Here is an 18285-nt window from a genome sequence, read left to right as displayed (position 1 = left end):
GGGATTTCCGATCTACGTACCCTCATAGATCGCATAGCAGAAGCGTTAGTGAACGCGGTTGCTGTAGTGGAACGTCCTCACGTCCCTCGATCCGCCCCGCGAACCATCCCACGAACCGTCCCGCGATCCGTCTCACGATCCGATCCGATCTAGTGCCGAACGGACGGCACCTCCGCGTTCAGCACACGTACAGCTCGACGATGATCTCGGCCTTCTTGATCCAGCAAAAGAGACGGAGAGGTAGATGAGTTCTCTGGCAGCGTGATGGCGCTCCGGAGGTTGGTGGTGATCTAATCTCAGCAGGGCTCCGCCCGAGCTCCGCTGAAACGAGATCTAGAGAAAAAACCGTGGAGGTATGTGGTCGGGCTGCCGTGGCAAAAGTTGTCTCAAATCAGCCCTAATACCTCAGTATATATAGGAGGGAGGGGGAGGTAAGAGGCAGCCTCAAACCCTCAAGGTTTGGCCGAAATTGGAGGTGGAGGAGTCCTACTCCAATCCTACTTGGAGTAGGATTCCACCTTCCCACTTGGAAACTCTTTCCACCTTGTGTTTTTTCCTTCACAAACCTTATGGGCCTTAGTCGGAACTTATTCCAGCCCACTAGGGCCTTGTTTATCTCTTCCCATAGCCCATGAGACCCCTTGGGGCGTGACACCCCTCCCGATGGTCCCCGGCACCCCTCCCGGCACTCCCGGTACACTACCGATGAGCCCGAAACTTTTTCGGTGACCAAAACAGGACTTCCTATATATCAATCTTTAACTCCGGACCATTCCAGAGCTCCTCGTGACATCCTAGATCTCATCCGGGACTCCGAACAACATTCGGTAACCAACCATATAACTCAAATACGCATAAAAACACGTCGAACCTTAAGTGTGCAGACCCTGCGGGTTCGAGAACTATGTAGACATGACCCGAGTGACTCCTCGGTCAATATCCAATAGCAGGACCTGGATGCCCATATTGGATCCTACATATTCTCTGAAGATCTTATCGGTTGAACCTCAGTGTCAAGGATTCATATAATCCCGTATGTCATTCCCTTTGTCCTTCGGTATGTTACTTGCCCGAGATTCGATCGTCAGTATCCGCATACCTATTTGAATCTCGTTTACCGGCAAGTCTCTTTACTCGTTCCGTAATACAAGATCCCACAACTTACACTAAGTCACATTGCTTGCAAGGCTTGTGTGTGATGTTGTATTACCGAGTGGGCCCCGAGATACCTCTCCGTCATACGGAGTGACAAATCCCAGTCTCAATCCATACTAACTCAACGAACACCTTCGGAGATACTTGTAGAGCATCTTTATAGTCACCCAGTTACGTTGCGACGCTTGATACACACAAAGCATTCCTCCGGTGTCAGTGAGTTATATGATCTCATGGTCATAGGAACAAATACTTGACACGCAGAAAACAGTAGCAACAAAATGACACGATCAACATGCTACGTCTATTAGTTTGGTCTAGTCCATCACATGATTCTCCTAATGATGTGATCCCGTTATTAATTGACAACACTTGCCTATGGTCAGGAAACCTTGACCATCTTTGATCAACGAGCTAGTCAACTAGAGGCTTACTAGGGACAGTGTTTTGTCTATGTATCCACACAAGCACTGTGTTTCCAATCAATACAATTATAGCATGGATAATAAACGATTATCATGAACAAAGAAATATAATAATAACTAATTTATTATTGCCTCTAGGGCATATTTCCAATAGTATCCCACTTGCACTAGAGTCAATAATCTCGTTCACATCACCATGTCATTCCAACGAATCCAACACCCATATAGTTATGGGGTCTGACCACGTCTTGCTCGTGAGAGAGGTTTTAGTCAACGGTTCTGAAACTTTTAGATCCGTGTGTTCTTTAAAAATCTTTATGTCATCTTATAGATGCTGCTACTATGTGCTATTCGGAAATATTCCAAATATCTACTCTACTATAGGAATCCGTTTCACTACTCATAGTTATTCGGATTAGGGTCAAAGCTTGCATTGACGTAACCCTTTACGACGAACTCTTTAACCACCTCCATAATCGAGAAAAATTCCTTAGTCCATCAGTTACTACGGATAAATTTTGACCGCTGCTAGTGACTCAATCATGGATCACTCTCTGTACCTCTCAACAGACTTTGAGTCAAGGCACACATCAGGTGTGGTACCCAACATGGCATACTTCAGATTCTACGGCCAAGGCATAGAAGACAACCTTCGTCTATTCTATTTATTCTGCCGGGGTCGGGTTTTTAGTCTTACTCAAATTCAAACCTCACAACGCAACCAAGAACTCCTTCTTTGCTGATCTATTTTGAACTCCTTCAAAAACTTGTTAAGGCATGCATCTTGTTGAAACTTCCATTAAGCGCTTTCGATCTATCTCCATAGATCTTTGATGCTCAACGTTCAAGTAGCGCAATCTATGTACTCCTTTGAAAACTCCTTTCAAACAACCTTGTATGATTTACAGAAATTCTACATTACTTCTGATCCACAATATGTCAACCACATATACTTATCAGAAATTCTATAGTGCTCCCACTCACTTCTTTAGAAATACAAGTTTCTCATAAACCTTGTACAAACCCAAAATCTTTGATCATCTCATCAAAGTGTATATTCCAACTCCGAGATGCTTGCACCAGTCCATTGAAGGATCGCTGGAGCTTGCATACTTGCTAGTATCTTTAGGATCGACAAAACCTCCTGGTTGTATCACATACAATGTTTGCTCAAGGAAACCGTCGAGGAAACAATGTTTTGACATCTTATGTGCAATATTTCATAAATAATGCAGCAACTACTAACATAATTCTAACAGACTTTCAGCATCGCTATGAGTGAGAAAGTCTCATCATAGTCAACTGTTTGATCTTGTCGGAAACATCTTTGCGACAAGTCGAGCTTTTCTTAATAGTGACTTATCACCATCATCGTATGTCTTCCTTTTAAAGATCCATCTTTACTCAATAGTCCTATGACCATCAAGTAGTTCTTCCAAAGTCTACACTTTGTTTTCATACATGGATCCTCTCTCGGATTTCATGGCTTCCAGCCATTTGTCGGAATCCGGGCCCACCATTGCTTTCTCCATAACTCGTTGGTTCACTGTTGCTCAACAACATGACCTCCAAGACAGGGTTACCGTACCACTCTGCAGTAGTAAGCGACCTTGTCAACCTACGAGGTTTGTAGTAACTTGATCCGATGCTCGATGATCACCATCATCAGCTTTCACTTCAATTGGTGTAGGCACCACGGGAACAACTTCCTGCGCCCTGCTACACACTGGTTGAAGTGATGGTTCAATAACCTCATCAAGTTCTACCACCCTCCCACTCAATTCTTTTGAGAGAAACCTTTCCTCGAGAAAGGATCCGTTTCTAGAAACAAACACTTTGCTTTCGGATCTGAGATAGGAGACGTACCCAACTGTTTTGGATATCCTATGAAGATGCATTTATCCGCTTTGGGTTTCAGCTTATTCGACTGAACCTTTTTCACACAAGTGTCGAAGCCCCAAACTTTCAAGAAACGGCAGTTTAGATTTCTCTAAACCTCAGTCTATACTGTGTCATCTCAACGGAAATACGCGGTGCCCTATTTAAAGTGAATGCGGTTGTCTCTAACGCATAACCCATAAACGATAGTGGTAATTCGATAAGAGACATCATAGCATGCACCATACCAAATAGTGCGTGGCTATGACGTTCAGACACATGATCACACTATGATGTTCCAGGTGGCATGAACTGCGAAACAATTTCCACATTGTCTTAACTGCGTACCAAAACTCGTAACTCAGATATTCATTTCTATGATCTTATCGTAGACAGTTTATCCTCTTATTACGACGAACTTCACTCCTGAAACAGAATTGAACTTTTCAATATTTCAGACTTGTGATTCATTAAGTAAATACTCTTGGATCTACTCAAATCGTCATTGAAGTAAAAACATAATGATATCCACTGCGTGCCTCAGCACCCATTGGACTGCATACATCAAAATGTATCACTTCCAACAAGTTACTATCATGTTTCATCTCAATGAAAACAAGGCCTTGCTCATGTGCTATGATTTGCATGTCACTAGTGATTCAAAATCAAGTGAGTATAAAGATCCATCAGCATGGAGCCTCTTCATGCAATTTATACCAACATGACTCAAGCGGCAGTGCCACAAGTAAGTGGTACTATCATCATTACCTCGTATCTTTTGATACCAATATCATGAACATGTGTAACACTACGATCGAGATTCAATAAACCATTGAAGGTGATTATTCAAGCAAATAGAGTAACCATTATTCTCTTTAAATGAATAATCGTATTGCAATAAACACGATCCAATCATGTTCATGCTTAACGCAAGCACCAAATAACAATTATTTACGTTTAACACCAAACCCGATGGTAGAGGGAGTGTGCGACGTTTGATCATATCAACCTTGGAAACACTTCCAACACGTATCGTCACCTCGCCTTTAGCTAGTCTCCGTTTATGCCATAGCTTTCATTTCGTGTTACTAATCACTTAGCAACCGAACCGGTATCCAATACCCTCGTGCTACTAGGAGTACTAGTAAAGTACACATCAACATCATGTATATCAAATATACTTCTTTCGACTTTTGCCAGCCTTCTTATCTACCAAGTATCTAGAGTTGCTCCGCCTCAGTGACCGTTCCCCTCATAACAGAAGCACTTAGTCCCGGCCCTGGGTTTAATCTCGGGTCTCTTCATTAGTGCAGCAACTGCTTTGTCGTTTCACGAAGTATCCCTTCTATCCCTTGCCTTTCTCGAAACTTAGTGGTTTTACTAACCATCAACTATTGATGCTCCTTCTTGATTTCTACTTTCGCAGTGTCAAACATCGTGAATCGCTCAAGGATCATTGTATCTATCCTTGATATGTTATAGTTCATCACGAAGCTCTCACAGCTTGGTGGCAGTGACTTTGGAGAACCATCACTATCTTATCTGGAAGATCAACTCCCAATTGATTCAAGCGATTGTCGTACTCAGATAATCTGAGCACACGCTCAACGATTGAGCTTTTCTCCTTTACTTCGTGGACAAAGAATCTTGTCGGAGGTCTCATACCTCTTAACAAGGGCACATGCATGAAATCACAATTTCATCTCTTTAGAACATCTCTTATGTTCCGTGACGTTTCAAAACGTCTTCGGCGCCTTGCTTCTAAGCCATTAAGTATTTTGTACTAAACTATCGTGTAGTCATCAGAAACGTGTATGTCGGATGTTCACAACATCTATAGACGATGCTCGAGGTGCAGCACACTGAGTGGTGCATTAAGGACATACGCCTTCTGCGCAGCAACGAGGACAATCCTCGGTTTTACAGACTCAGTCTGCAAAGTTTGCTAGTATCAACTTTCAACTAAATTTTCTCTAGGAACATATAAAAACAGTAGAGCTATAGAGCAAGCTACATCATAATTCGAAAAGACCATTAGACTATGTTCATGACAATTAGTTCAATTAATTATATTACTTAAGAACTCCCACTCAAAAAGTACATCTCTCTAGTCATTTGAGTGGTACATGATCCAAATCCACTATCTCCAGTCCGGTCATCACGTGAGTCGAGAATAGTTTCAGTGGTAAGCATCTCTATGCTAATCATATCAATTATACGATTCATGCTCGACCTTTCGGTCTCATGTGTTCCGAGGCCATGTCTACACATGCTAGGCTCGTCAAGCTTAACCCGAGTGTTCCGCGTGTGCAACTGTTTTGCACCCGTTGTATGTGAACGTTGAGTCTATCACGCCCGATCATCACGTGCTGTCTCAAAACGAAGAACTGTCGCAATGGTGCACAGTCGGGGAGAACACAATTTCGTCTTGAAATTTTAGTGAGAGATCACCTCATAATGCTACCGTCGTTCTAAGCAAGATAAGGTGCATAAAGGATTAACATCACATGCAATTCATAAGTGACATGATATGGCCATCAACATGTGCTTCTTGATCTCCATCACAAAGCACCGGCACGATCTTCTTGTCACCGGCGTCACACCATGATCTCCATCATCATGATCTCCATCAACATGCCGCCATTGGGGTTGTTGTGCTACTCATGCTATTACTACTAAAGCTACGTCCTAGCAATATAGTAAACGCATCTGCAAGCACAAACATTAGTTTAAAGACAACCCTATGGCTCCTGCCGGTTGCCGTACCATCGACACGCAAGTCGATATTAACTATTACAACATGATCATCTCATACATCCAATATATCATATCACATCGTTGGCCATATCACATCACAAGCATACCCTGCAAAAACAAGTTAGACGTCCTCTAATTGTTGTTGCATGTTTTACGTGGTGACCATGGGTATCTAGTAGGATCGCATCTTACTTACGCAAACACCACAACGGAGATATATGAATTGCTATTTAACCTCATCCAAGGACCACCTCGGTCAAATCCGATTCAACTAAAGTTGGAGAAACCAACACTCGCCGGTCATCTTTGAGCAATGGAGTTACTCGTAGCGATGAAACCAGTCTCTCGTAAGCGTACGAGTAATGTCGGTCTGAGCCGCTTCGATCCAACAATACCGCGAAATCAAGAAAATACTAAGGAGGGCAAAAAAACGCACATCACCGCCCACAAAAACTTTTGTGTTCTACTCGAGAAGACATCTACGCATGAACCTAGCTCATGATGCCACTGTTGGGGAACGTCGCATGGAAACAAAAAGTTTCCTACGCACACAAAGACCTATCATGGTGATGTCCATCTACGAGAGGGGATTTCTGATCTACGTACCCTCGTAGATCGCACAGCAGAAGCGTTAGTGAACGCGGTTGATGTAGTGGAACGTCCTCACATCCCTCGATCCGCCCCGCGAACCGTCCCACGAACCGTCCCAAGATCCGTCCCACGATCCGCTCCGATCTAGTGCCGAACAGACGGCACCTCCGCGTTCAGCACACGTACAGCTCGATGATGATCTCGGCCTTCTTGATCCAGCAAGAGAGGCAGAGAGGTAGATGAGTTCTCCGGCAGCGTGACGGCGCTCCGGAGGTTGGTGGTGATCTAATCTCAGCAGGGCTCCGCCCGAGCTCCGCAGAAACGCGATCTAGAGGAAAAACCGTGGAGGTATGTGATCGGGCTGCCGTGGCAAAAGTTGTCTCAAATCAGCCCTAATACCTCAGTATATATAGGAGGGAGGGGGAGGGAAGAGGCAGCCTCAAACCCTCAAGGTTTGGCCGAAATTGGAGGTGGAGGAGTCCTACTCCAATCCTACTTGGAGTAGGATTCCACCTTCCCACTTGGAAACTCTTTCCACCTTGTGTTTTTTCCTTCTCAAACCTTATGGGCCTTAGTGGGAACTTATTCCAGCCCACTAGGGGCTGGTTTATCTCTTCCCATAGCCCATGAGACCCCTTGGGGCGTGACACCCCTCCCGATGGTCCCCGGCACCCCTCGCGGCACTCCCGGTACACTACCGATGAGCCCGAAACTTTTCTGGTGACCAAAACAGGACTTCCTACATATCAATCTTTACCTCCCGGTACAGCTCCTCGTGACATCCTGGATCTCATCCGGGACTCCGAACAACATTCGGTAACCAACCATATAACTCAAATACGCATAAAAACACGTCGAACCTTAAGTGTGCAGACCCTGCGGGTTCGAGAACTATGTAGACATGACCCGAGTGACTCCTCGGTCAATATCCAATAGCGGGACCTGGATGCCCATATTGGATCCTACATATTCTCCGAAGATCTTATCGGTTGAACCTCAGTGTCAAGGATTCATATAATCCCGTATGTCATTCCCTTTGTCCTTCGGTACGTTACTTGCCCGAGATTTGATCGTCAGTATCCGCATACTTATTTGAATCTCATTTACCGGCATGTCTCTTTACTCGTTCCGTAATACAAGATCCCGCAACTTACACTAAGTCACATTGCTTGCAAGGCTTGTGTGTGATGTTGTATTACCGAGTGGGCCCCGTGATACCTCTCCGTCACACGGAGTGACAAATCACAGTCTCGATCCATACTAACTCAACGAACACCTTCGGAGATACCTGTAGAGCATCTTTGTAGTCACCCAGTAACGTTGCGACGTTTGATACACACAAAGAATTCCTCCGGTGTCAGTGAGTTATATGATCTCATGGTCATAGGAACAAATACTTGACACGCAGAAAACAGTAGCAACAAAATGACACGATCAACATGCTACGTCTATTAGTTTGGGTCTAGTCCATCACATGATTCTCCTAATGATGTGATCCCGTTATTAATTGACAACACTTGCCTATAGTCAGGAAACCTTGACCATCTTTGATCAACGAGCTAGTCAACTAGAGGCTTACTAGGGACAGTGTTTTGTCTATGTATCCACACATGCACTGTGTTTCCAATCAATACAATTATAGCATGGATAATAAACGATTATCATGAACAAAGAAATATAATAATAACTAGTTTATTATTGCCTCTAGGGAATATTTCCAACATGAGGATCCTATTGAGAACGTTCCTGAAGCCCAACAGTTGTATCCCACTTGATAAATCCTTTTGATTTGGAACTTGTGTGGCAATACCCAACTTTGGTACTCCATTTTCTAAACAACTTAATAATTAAGATGCATAGGGAATAGCTACCCGGAGGATAATTAATCAACCCCAGGGCCAGTCAGGGCCAGTGCTCCTCATGAGGGTTGGTCTAGCCAGAGCACTGTGCGGGGCCAACCCAGGGCAACTTGGGTGATTTCTATCAAGCCTCCGTATGCGTAGCTAATCCGACGTGTCGTGAGAATGAGATACACAGCTCTTATCGGGGTCATCACCACGTCGGGCAGTCTTGCTGGATTTGTTTTACCCTGATTGATATATCTTGTGCATTAGGATTCCGAAGATATTTTGCGCTATCTCAAGGTGGAGGTTTTCCATCAGGAATCCGAGAAGGTCACGAATTTTTCGTGGTCGAGTTTTCCTATGCTGATTGTGGTAGTTTGTGATGGACTAGTTGGAGCACCCCTCGAGGGTTAAATCTTGGAGAAAGTTGTGCCCGCGGTTATGTGGTTACTTGGAAAAACTTTTAACATCCGTAATGGAGAACTTGAAGTAAACTCAATTAAAATATGCCAATTGTGTGCGTAACCTTGATTGTCTTCGCTCATGAGTTTCCGCCCTGATTGAGAACATAGTGGGGCTATGATTGACGTAAGTAGGGGTTCAGGATAAGTTCTTGGTCATTACTAGATCCCTAAATTTATGCGTAGACCACCAAATTTTAATTATGTTATCATAAGGTAGCCACCAAATAATTCTTAGTGCGCTGCAACCTCACCACCTCACCATACCTCACCCACTAACTTTATTACTCTCGATATCTAGTTAGCAAGATTGTTGAGTCTCTCTGGCTCACATATTACTATAACACCACATGTTTAGGTCCACAGAACCTGAGGAAGTTTATGCTTCAAAGGTCTAGTGGTATTACGATGAGGAGAGCAGGTGCATGTATGTGAAGTACCCCGACGAGTAGAGGGTCCTTGGTCATCTCCTGGGATAGTGAGATAGACTTCATTGCATCTTATCGTTTCATTTCGTCCGTAGTCAGACCATGTCTTATGGATGTTTGACTAAATGTTGTACGAATTGTAATCTAGCATGTAGCGTGTGTAAGCCAACTCATATACTCACCTTTTCTTTAAATGTATCTACAATGATTTCTATACTTGTGAAACACCGAGATGTGCCTCTATCCACTTTAAGGCCTCGTCCCTAAATACAGATAGTGTCACATCTTGGACATTACAAGTTGATAATCAGAGCCACACGACCATAGGAGCCTTTGCTTGATCGAACTTTGCCGAGTCGAGTGTAGTTAAAAACTATTTTGAGTCTAGTTATATTGTAGAGTAGGATTCTCTATACTCCTCTTCCCTGCTCTGGTGAGGTTTATGACTTAGGAATTTTAATTCTACACCTCTTCTCCCTCAAAACAAATTTAGGGTCACGCGGGTATTTTGGAACCTATATGATGCCGCTGTGATGATATCCTGACTTGGTGCCTCCTATTATCGAGGAGTAGTGCTCCAAGGGGTTTTCGACACATCATTACCGTTCAACTTTCTTAGTATCTCAGGACGCGTACATCAAAATGCTTCTATACTTTGCTTGGTGGAAAATAGTGTCGTTACTTTTCCCAAGTACTGGTGGAGATAGCTCGGATGATCTACCAGATTTGGTATCATTGTTGTTTCTAAGGTCTTAGGTAGATGAGTTTGTGGAACTTCTCGAATATGTGTTGATAGTTGCGGGAACGGTCATGCGGCTGATTACATTAAATGTGTTCCCGGACCCACAACCTGATATTATAACCAAGAAAGATTTTGGAAATTCTCAGGTGGGAATTTAAGTAGTCACTTAGGAAATTATTTCATCGGATGTATGTTGGGATATACATTGCTTCTGAGCAATTCTTAGCTCAAAACTTTTCAGTTGCATGTGGCTTTCGAATGCTATGATGTCGTCACTAATCTATGGAAGCGTTCTTACCAATTCTAGTTTGAATGCAAATTGCAGAACTACATGTTGCAATATTTCAAGCCTTTGATTCAGCTTATCAGCTTCATCTTTCATTTGTGGTCTAATATTCGTGTCCGTCTCCATGATGGCTCTAGCAACTTGCCAGAATCCGAGTCGTGATGGGGAGCAATCAAACCCTCCGCCAACCACTCCTCCTCGTGAGGAGGGGTGGCAAGCTTTGATGTTCGCAACCAATGCGAACACTCAGATGTTGTTTCAGATGATGCAAGATAGGAATCAGGGACAGCAGGGGAATTTCAACAACCAGCCCAAGTTTGCTTCTCTAGATTAGTTGCTTACAAATCAACCCAAGTCCTTCACCTCATGTGATCAGCCGATAGATGTGAACGATTGGCTCTGTGAAATGAACAAGCATTTTGAGTGCAACAATGTTAGGCCTGTGGACTATGTCAAGTTTGCAACATTCCAGCTGGAAGGTCACGCAGCAGAGCGGTGGCAGCAGCTCAAGGGTTCCAGAGGTGGTCGTTTGATCAGTTTGGATATTTTTTGTGACTCCAGAGCTCATAATATTCCTTCGACCTTTGTTGAGGACATGCATGAGAAGTTTCAGAATCTCAAGCAGGGAAGCTCGTTTCTTTATCAGTATAACATCGACTTCCAGAAATTGGCCCACTATGCTAAGGAGGATGTTTCTCATGAGAAGATCAAAATTTATCAGTTTAGAGGTGGTCTTAGGGAAGATCTTGAGCTTTCTCTTGTATTGCACGAGCCCCCTGAGTTTGATTAGTTCTATAACTTGGCCATCAAGGCTGATTTAGCTCTACTTAGGGTAGAAAATTCAAGGAAGCGGTTCAGATACTCTCATCTGTCTTCGCCCTCATCTTATATTGTGCCTAAGCAACACAAGTGTTGGGTTGCTCCTCATCCTCCATCTTGTCCTCCATAGTAGTGCAAGCAGAACGGTGCTCATGGATTTTCCCTCCCACCCAACCCAGGTTTCAAGTAGAAATCTCACGCACCTAAGTCAGGAGCTCCTCCAACTCACTTCCGCCCGCTCTTAGAGGTTACTTGTCACAAGTGTGCTCAGAAGGGTCACTACTCGAACAATTGTACCAACCAGCAGTGTCTTCCGCCTCCTCCTCCAATCAGGCCCCCATGCAATGCAATGGTCAAGCATAATCCCAAGGCAGTAAGGGTGAACATGGTTAATTCAAATGAAGCAGAGGAGTCCCCAGAAGTGATTATGGGTAATCTCTTTGTTAATTCTATTCCTGCAAAAGTGTTGTTTGATTCTGGTGCATCTCATTCGTTCATGTCTAGACCTTTTGCGTGGAAGCATGATTTCCTTTCGGAAACTTTGGATAAACCTCTGCATGTGGTTTCTGTCACACCCTGTTTTCACACCACTTTGTCTATGTTTTCATTATTTGGTATAAATTAAAACTTTTAGGTGAATGCCATGAATGTCTTGTTTGTCATTATTGTATGTTTTCTTGTAAGTAGATTTCTTACAAATCAGTTTTCAAAAATAATATTTCCACAAAAAACACCTTTGAGCTATTTTTGATAATTCAAAACCTTGCTTTTGGGTTGCACTATAGATCCCTGAATTTAAAGGAGTGCCTTCACCCAAAGATTGTATTTTTATTCTAATATTATTATAAATCTTCAAAACCATGATATGATTATTTTTAAAGTAATTTTCCTATTTTTTACATGTCCTTTTCTCAGGCCAGAAATGGTATTTCCGGATGGAAAAATAATTTTCTACCTTAGAAAAACCTGAGAAAACTTGGGAATACACAGATGACACATATTTTCCATACATAAGAGTTTCAACCCCTAGTCAAATTCAACATATTTGAGCAAACCTTTGAAAACCAATTCTGTTTGTTATGATCTTTTGAAATATTTCCAAAGAAAATATTCTCAATAAATTCCTATAAAATTCTAGCATGTCCCACATGCTATATTTGGTGATCATGCCAAGTTTGGCCTCCATCCAAGGTGATTTGATTTACCAAATAATTCAGAAACCCTCCCTGTCCAGAAGCAAGTTTGAGAAAATCTACATTGCAAAGTTTGTCCATTGGATCTCAAACTTTGCAGTAATGCTCAACACCTCAAATGATGATATCATGCCAAGATTTCGATTTGTGGGGATTGATTTTCTCACATCTTCTCACAAGAATGCAGATATGCCCATTTGTGATATTTTCAAGTTTACATAGCCAAACTTTTCTAATGAAGCTAAAATTTGGTAGAGCCTCCTAATTATGCCTAAAACGAAATCCTATCAACTTTGAATGCAATTGGAGGAGGTTAACTTCCCCAAACATGCGTCAAACACCTTCTGCCAGATTTCTAAAACAACATCTAGCAACCACCACACTTACTCCCTTCCCTCCAAACTCTTGTCCCAGATGGCGTGTGTCCCTCGTCAACTGGTGACAAGAGACCCACCATTGGTTCAATGAGAGGGAGCCAAAATCTCCATTTTAGCTCCTGAACCAAGGCCGGTAGAACCACTTTAATTCTCTCCCCTTGGCCAGTTTACTTCTTCTTGGTTCCTAGAACCCAAGGGGCATCTAACCCATCTTGCAGCCACGTCATACACGGACAAGGCGCGCTAGAGCGTGCCAGCATGCTGTGGCATGCCAAAGCTGCGCTCTGGACGTGCTATAGGGTGCACCCGAGCCCCCGGGGCCCAGCTTTGGTCGGTTCTCGCCTCCACCTGTTGCCCCTCTTTGAGCACACCAACGATCGCATCCTGTGAAGCGTCGGGCCCCTCTTTCACCCCTCTCCTCTACCCCTCACGACACATGCCCGCGCGCGGGCGATGCGACCAGAAGGACCTCGCCACCTCGACGCGCTAAGGAGCTACCCTCGCTCCTCCTCAAGATGTCGCACGGTCCTAAACAACGTTCGCAAACGACGGTTTCGCGCTTGAGCTCTCTCTCCATTTCCTTCCACCGCAGCAAAACCACCAGCGTGTCACCACTCGGTGGCTCGTCGCCCACCTATAAATAGGCCAGCTCCGACTCTCCCATTACCTCAAGCCTCTCCCTCCTACCACCAATCGACCATCCTAGTGCCCCATTTGAGCTAAGACAGTTGTGGTACTCGATATCGACCAAGGCGCCGCCGCGTTGGGGCTCCGTCGTCCTCGGGTTACACGCATGCTCCCGAGCTCATTTATCCTTCCCCGTGACCACATAGACCTCCTGAGCCTTCTCCACCACTCCCCTATCCTTCTCCCTGCTTGTAGCACCGATTCTGACACCTTTCTGAAGGGTCTCCGCCGCGGATCCGTCATAGCTGGCAACTCAAGCCACCTCCGTCGTCCCTTCGACCGTCATCAGATAGGTGGAGGATCCACTAGTCCGTTCCCGCACTGGCGTGACCTCGAGAGCCCCAGGTCTGCCACCGGTGAGCTCTCCCTCCTCTCTGTCTAGAGGTGGAAGACGACCCCGACAAGGGGACCCCACCTGTCGGTGGTCGTCTCATCTCTCTCTCTGCCCGCACTCGCTGGCCACACGGCCCCGCACATTAGGTTTAAACCTGAGGGCGTGCACGCTTGGGCTGGGTGGCTAGCTGCTGAGTTGGCCAGCTCAGCCGGCCCAGCCACAGACAGAGCCACGCCAGCGTGCTGGATTTTCCCTTTTTACTTTGATCCTGATTTTCAAATAAATCCACAAGACTAAATATTTATCCAAAGTTAAATATTTCTCCACCATAATTCTGGTAAAAATGTATAGTATTTAAAAGTGTTGTTATTGAAATTTTTATGAAAACTTATATGCATATATTTATTTTAAATCCTAGTTTAAGTATTTTTATCTTATGTTAAAAAGACTTTAGAAATACTTTTTCAGTCCAAAACCACAAACAAACATTTTTGATAAAAAATAATAGGATTTTACAGAGTAGGTTAACATTTTATGAGTGTTTTTACTTTGTTTCTGGTTGTGGTCCTTATTATTATTATTATTAAAATTATTATTACTATTATGATGATAGAGCACGCATTTGACGAAGGACATGGACCCGAAAACCTCGAATACCTCGGATACGTAGCTGATCAAGGCAAGCAGCCCTATGACAATGTGTGAGAAAATGTTTTATGCATGACATGTTGATTAATTTATTTTGATGCACATAGTCTAGATTAATTGGTAAACCCCGGCATGGTGTTACCGATGGCTCCTCCGAAGCACTTGCATTGAGCATGACCTTACCACCTATGAGCGTCACGCTAAAGTAAAATTGACAAGTAGTTAGTAGTGCTACGCATAGGATGGGCACATGCATGGTAATGGTAGCACTAAGGTGAAAACAAAGACTTTTATGAAAACCCCGTCGGGTGCCACTAATGCCCGAGGGTGATGGTGTTGAGCTAGATGACCACTTGATAAAGAAGTGGTGTACCATATAGGTTTTGTGTGAGTGGTTTCAGAAAGGGGATTAGATTTAAGATTTGTCGACCGTCCCAACCTTACATGTGCGACCACGATACCCCTTTATGGGACGGGGTTTTGTTGATTACTCTGGTCATGCTAGCAAGGATCCCGCATTACTAGAGGCGGCAGTGATACGGTCACTCTCGTGGCGTGGTCGTGCCAGGTAGGACGACTATGTCATTTTTACTTGTTCAGGGCACACCGTTGGTACCTTCATGGATGATACAGTCTAGAGTTGGTGCTCATAAGACGAAAATCATGTGGGCTAGGTACCAATCGAGTGGACTCTTTGTCTACTGTCATCAGGGGAAAGGCATTGATCGGGTACTTACCTCGGGTATGTTATATACCCGAGTCGTGGATGACACGGAAGTTTCTCGGATCTCGTGGGTACAGTGTACAACCTCTACAAAGTGTAAAACTATTCGAATAGTCGTGTCCATGGTGAAGGACAGTTGGGTGGTGCCGCTTAAACTACGTCTAGTGTTTTCTGCAAAAACCATGTGTGTGTGTGTGTATAAAGGTGTCACCTGAGAAAGTGATTACTTGGTCAAGTTTGGTGACCTTAAACGTAGGATGAACATGAGGTGTTCAGTCCTTGGTGTATTTAAGTTTATATCTGTAACTTGTTCCTATGGTTACTACTTACTTACTGATGCATGACTATTTAGGTACATGACCATGTTTAGGCATTTATAAAACTTGCTTTCCGCAAAGGCTGCATTATACTGCATTTTGCACTCATTTACATGATCCGCATCATGGGTTGTTTGCTAGTATGATCCAAGTACTCATTGTCTTGCCACTGATTATTTTATTGACCAGACATGGAGGAACCAGAATATGGAGAAGACTTCGTCATCGGAGACGGACACGTGGACTAGGCCGCTTCCCAGTCAGAATGCCTTTTGGTTAGGTTGATGGCATGGGTTCACGTTTACTACCAAGAATTCCGCTAGTAGTTGAGTTGGAGTGTTTGGCCTTCATGGCCCTATATATGTAAGACTTGACCATAATTGTCCTTATTTTTATGAGACATTAATTATGGATGTAAGACTCTTGTTATTCAGTATCCATGTGTTCAGTGAGCATTGATATCTGTGATCACTGACCACATTCATTCGGGATCTCGACTCGTAAGTCGAGGTCCCCATAGAGATGGTATCAGAGCCATCCTAACTGTAAGAAGCCTTAGGTAGCATGGACGTTAACTGGGACAAATAGCACACTCAGTCCTTAAACTAGGGTGTTACACACCCTTACTGCCTTTCTATACCCTTCACAACTTTCTGACCTCTCTCCTAAACCCTTGTAGATGACTGTCGTACGTGAGACACTCCTGGAAATTGGCTTTCCCCTAGTCGTGGGAGACAACCTGGAGAAGTGTCAGGTATGCCGAACACCCGTTTACCTCTACCACGAGCACTCAGTCAATGCCAACAGAAAGGAATATCACATGGACGTGATCATGAAGGCGAATGACTCTCCCACAAGTTGGTTCTTTGAAGGGCCACAGATGGAGACTCTGGTATTGCCATTTGAGACGGCAGCACGAGAGGCGCGCGTTCACATTGATGACTTCTTTCCATACATGGCTGATGAGCCAGCTACCCGCCACCTGCCTTTTGTTAAGGATGATGCTGACGGGAGTTGGACCCTAAACCCATCCATGGAAGGAGGTACGCCACTCAGGTTTCAGACCTAGTTCAACCTCAGTGCTGACAGTCTAGTTCACAACCTTCTTAAGGAATCAGTAAACCTTCGCCAAGAACTCCATCATGTGCAAGAACTACTCTGCCAAGAAAAGATTAAGGCAACCAAGATGAAGAAAGAAGGAGCACTCGAAGGACAGCCTGCTATTGCATATATAGGAGGAATACCACTACACAAAGTCACGCCCATTCGGAGTCGCTGCAAGACCGCCAAAGAGTTTACACAACTCTTCACCGCTTCTCCGACGAAGCACCTTCGTGATGGACTTCTTCCTTCCCCCACACCCTTGATAGGAGATGATGGCCGCACAAATGAAGACGAAGAGTAAGACCCCGAGGAGCGCTAGTATGAGATCGAGCAATCCGTCACTTAGGATGAACGTCTTAAGGAACACTCGGAGTCCCGATGCAAAGTTGAGTCCGTGTAATGGTTCATATGAAACCATGAATGCTTGTATTGTGTGCCTTGTGTTTGTGTCTTGATGCAAGCTTTGCTTTTGCCCTAGGCAAGCTGTAAGCGGCTACATCACTTATCTTAATGTATTTGCATAAGGGTTCTGCAACCCTTCTTGTTTGGCACACTCGCACCGTACCAAACCCCCCTTATGTGGACACGTTTCTCCCATATGTTTTCCTCTTGACCATTTGGGATATTGACCTAACTGCACCGAATAGAATGGTGATTACTACTCGCAGCAGTACCTTCGGCAAACCCAACACTAGCTAATATTACTATGAGGTAGGAGCTAGTGGGTCTGCAAATGATGGAGTTCACCAGGAGCAGCCACAAGGTGACATTCCCCCATCACCGCCTCCACCGGAGAACCTGACTGTGGCTCAGCTCCTCCAGGCTCTCCGAGAGGAACATTAGGCCAACAACGCCGCTATCCAGCAGATAGCTCAGGCCTTAATGAACAACCCGCCGTAGGGCAGAAATGGCAATGGTCACTCTACTCTGTCGGAGTTCATGAGGACTATGCCTCCAATATTCACTGAGACAACTGAGTCTCTGGATGCCGATGACTGGACCCACACCATTGAAGACCTCCTCGTGCTGGTTAAGTGCACCGACAACCGTGAAAAGGTTCTCTTTGCCTCTCACTGTCTCGGAGGCACGGCCAGGTCTTGATGGGACGGGTTTGAAATCATGCAAGGCACACAGGTTAGCACTTGGGTTGTCTTCAAGGACGGGTTCCGCGCTGATCACATTCCCCCGGGAATGATGACTATCAAGAAGTGGGAGTTCCGTGCACTAAAGCAAGGCAGCAGCACAGCCAAGGAGTACCTACACAAGTTTAACCTCTTGTCGAGGTATGCACCTGATGTTGTGAGCAATGAAGCCACCAAGGTGGAACACTTCATGGAAGGGCTACAACAATCACTGCAGTATCAACTTGTTGTGTGTGACTGCTGGACCTTTTGTGATCTTCTCAACAAGGCTCTCATGCTTGAAGACAAGCGTTGTGCTATGGATGATACTCCCAAACACAAGCTGATGGGGAATGGTGGTTCTAGCAACCAGAAGGCTCGTCTGTGGCAAACA

This window comes from Hordeum vulgare, chromosome 4H (assembly GCF_904849725.1).
Source record: "Hordeum vulgare subsp. vulgare chromosome 4H, MorexV3_pseudomolecules_assembly, whole genome shotgun sequence".
In the NCBI taxonomy this organism is placed as follows: Eukaryota; Viridiplantae; Streptophyta; class Magnoliopsida; order Poales; family Poaceae; genus Hordeum; species Hordeum vulgare.
This window is presented reverse-complemented; position numbering follows the sequence as displayed.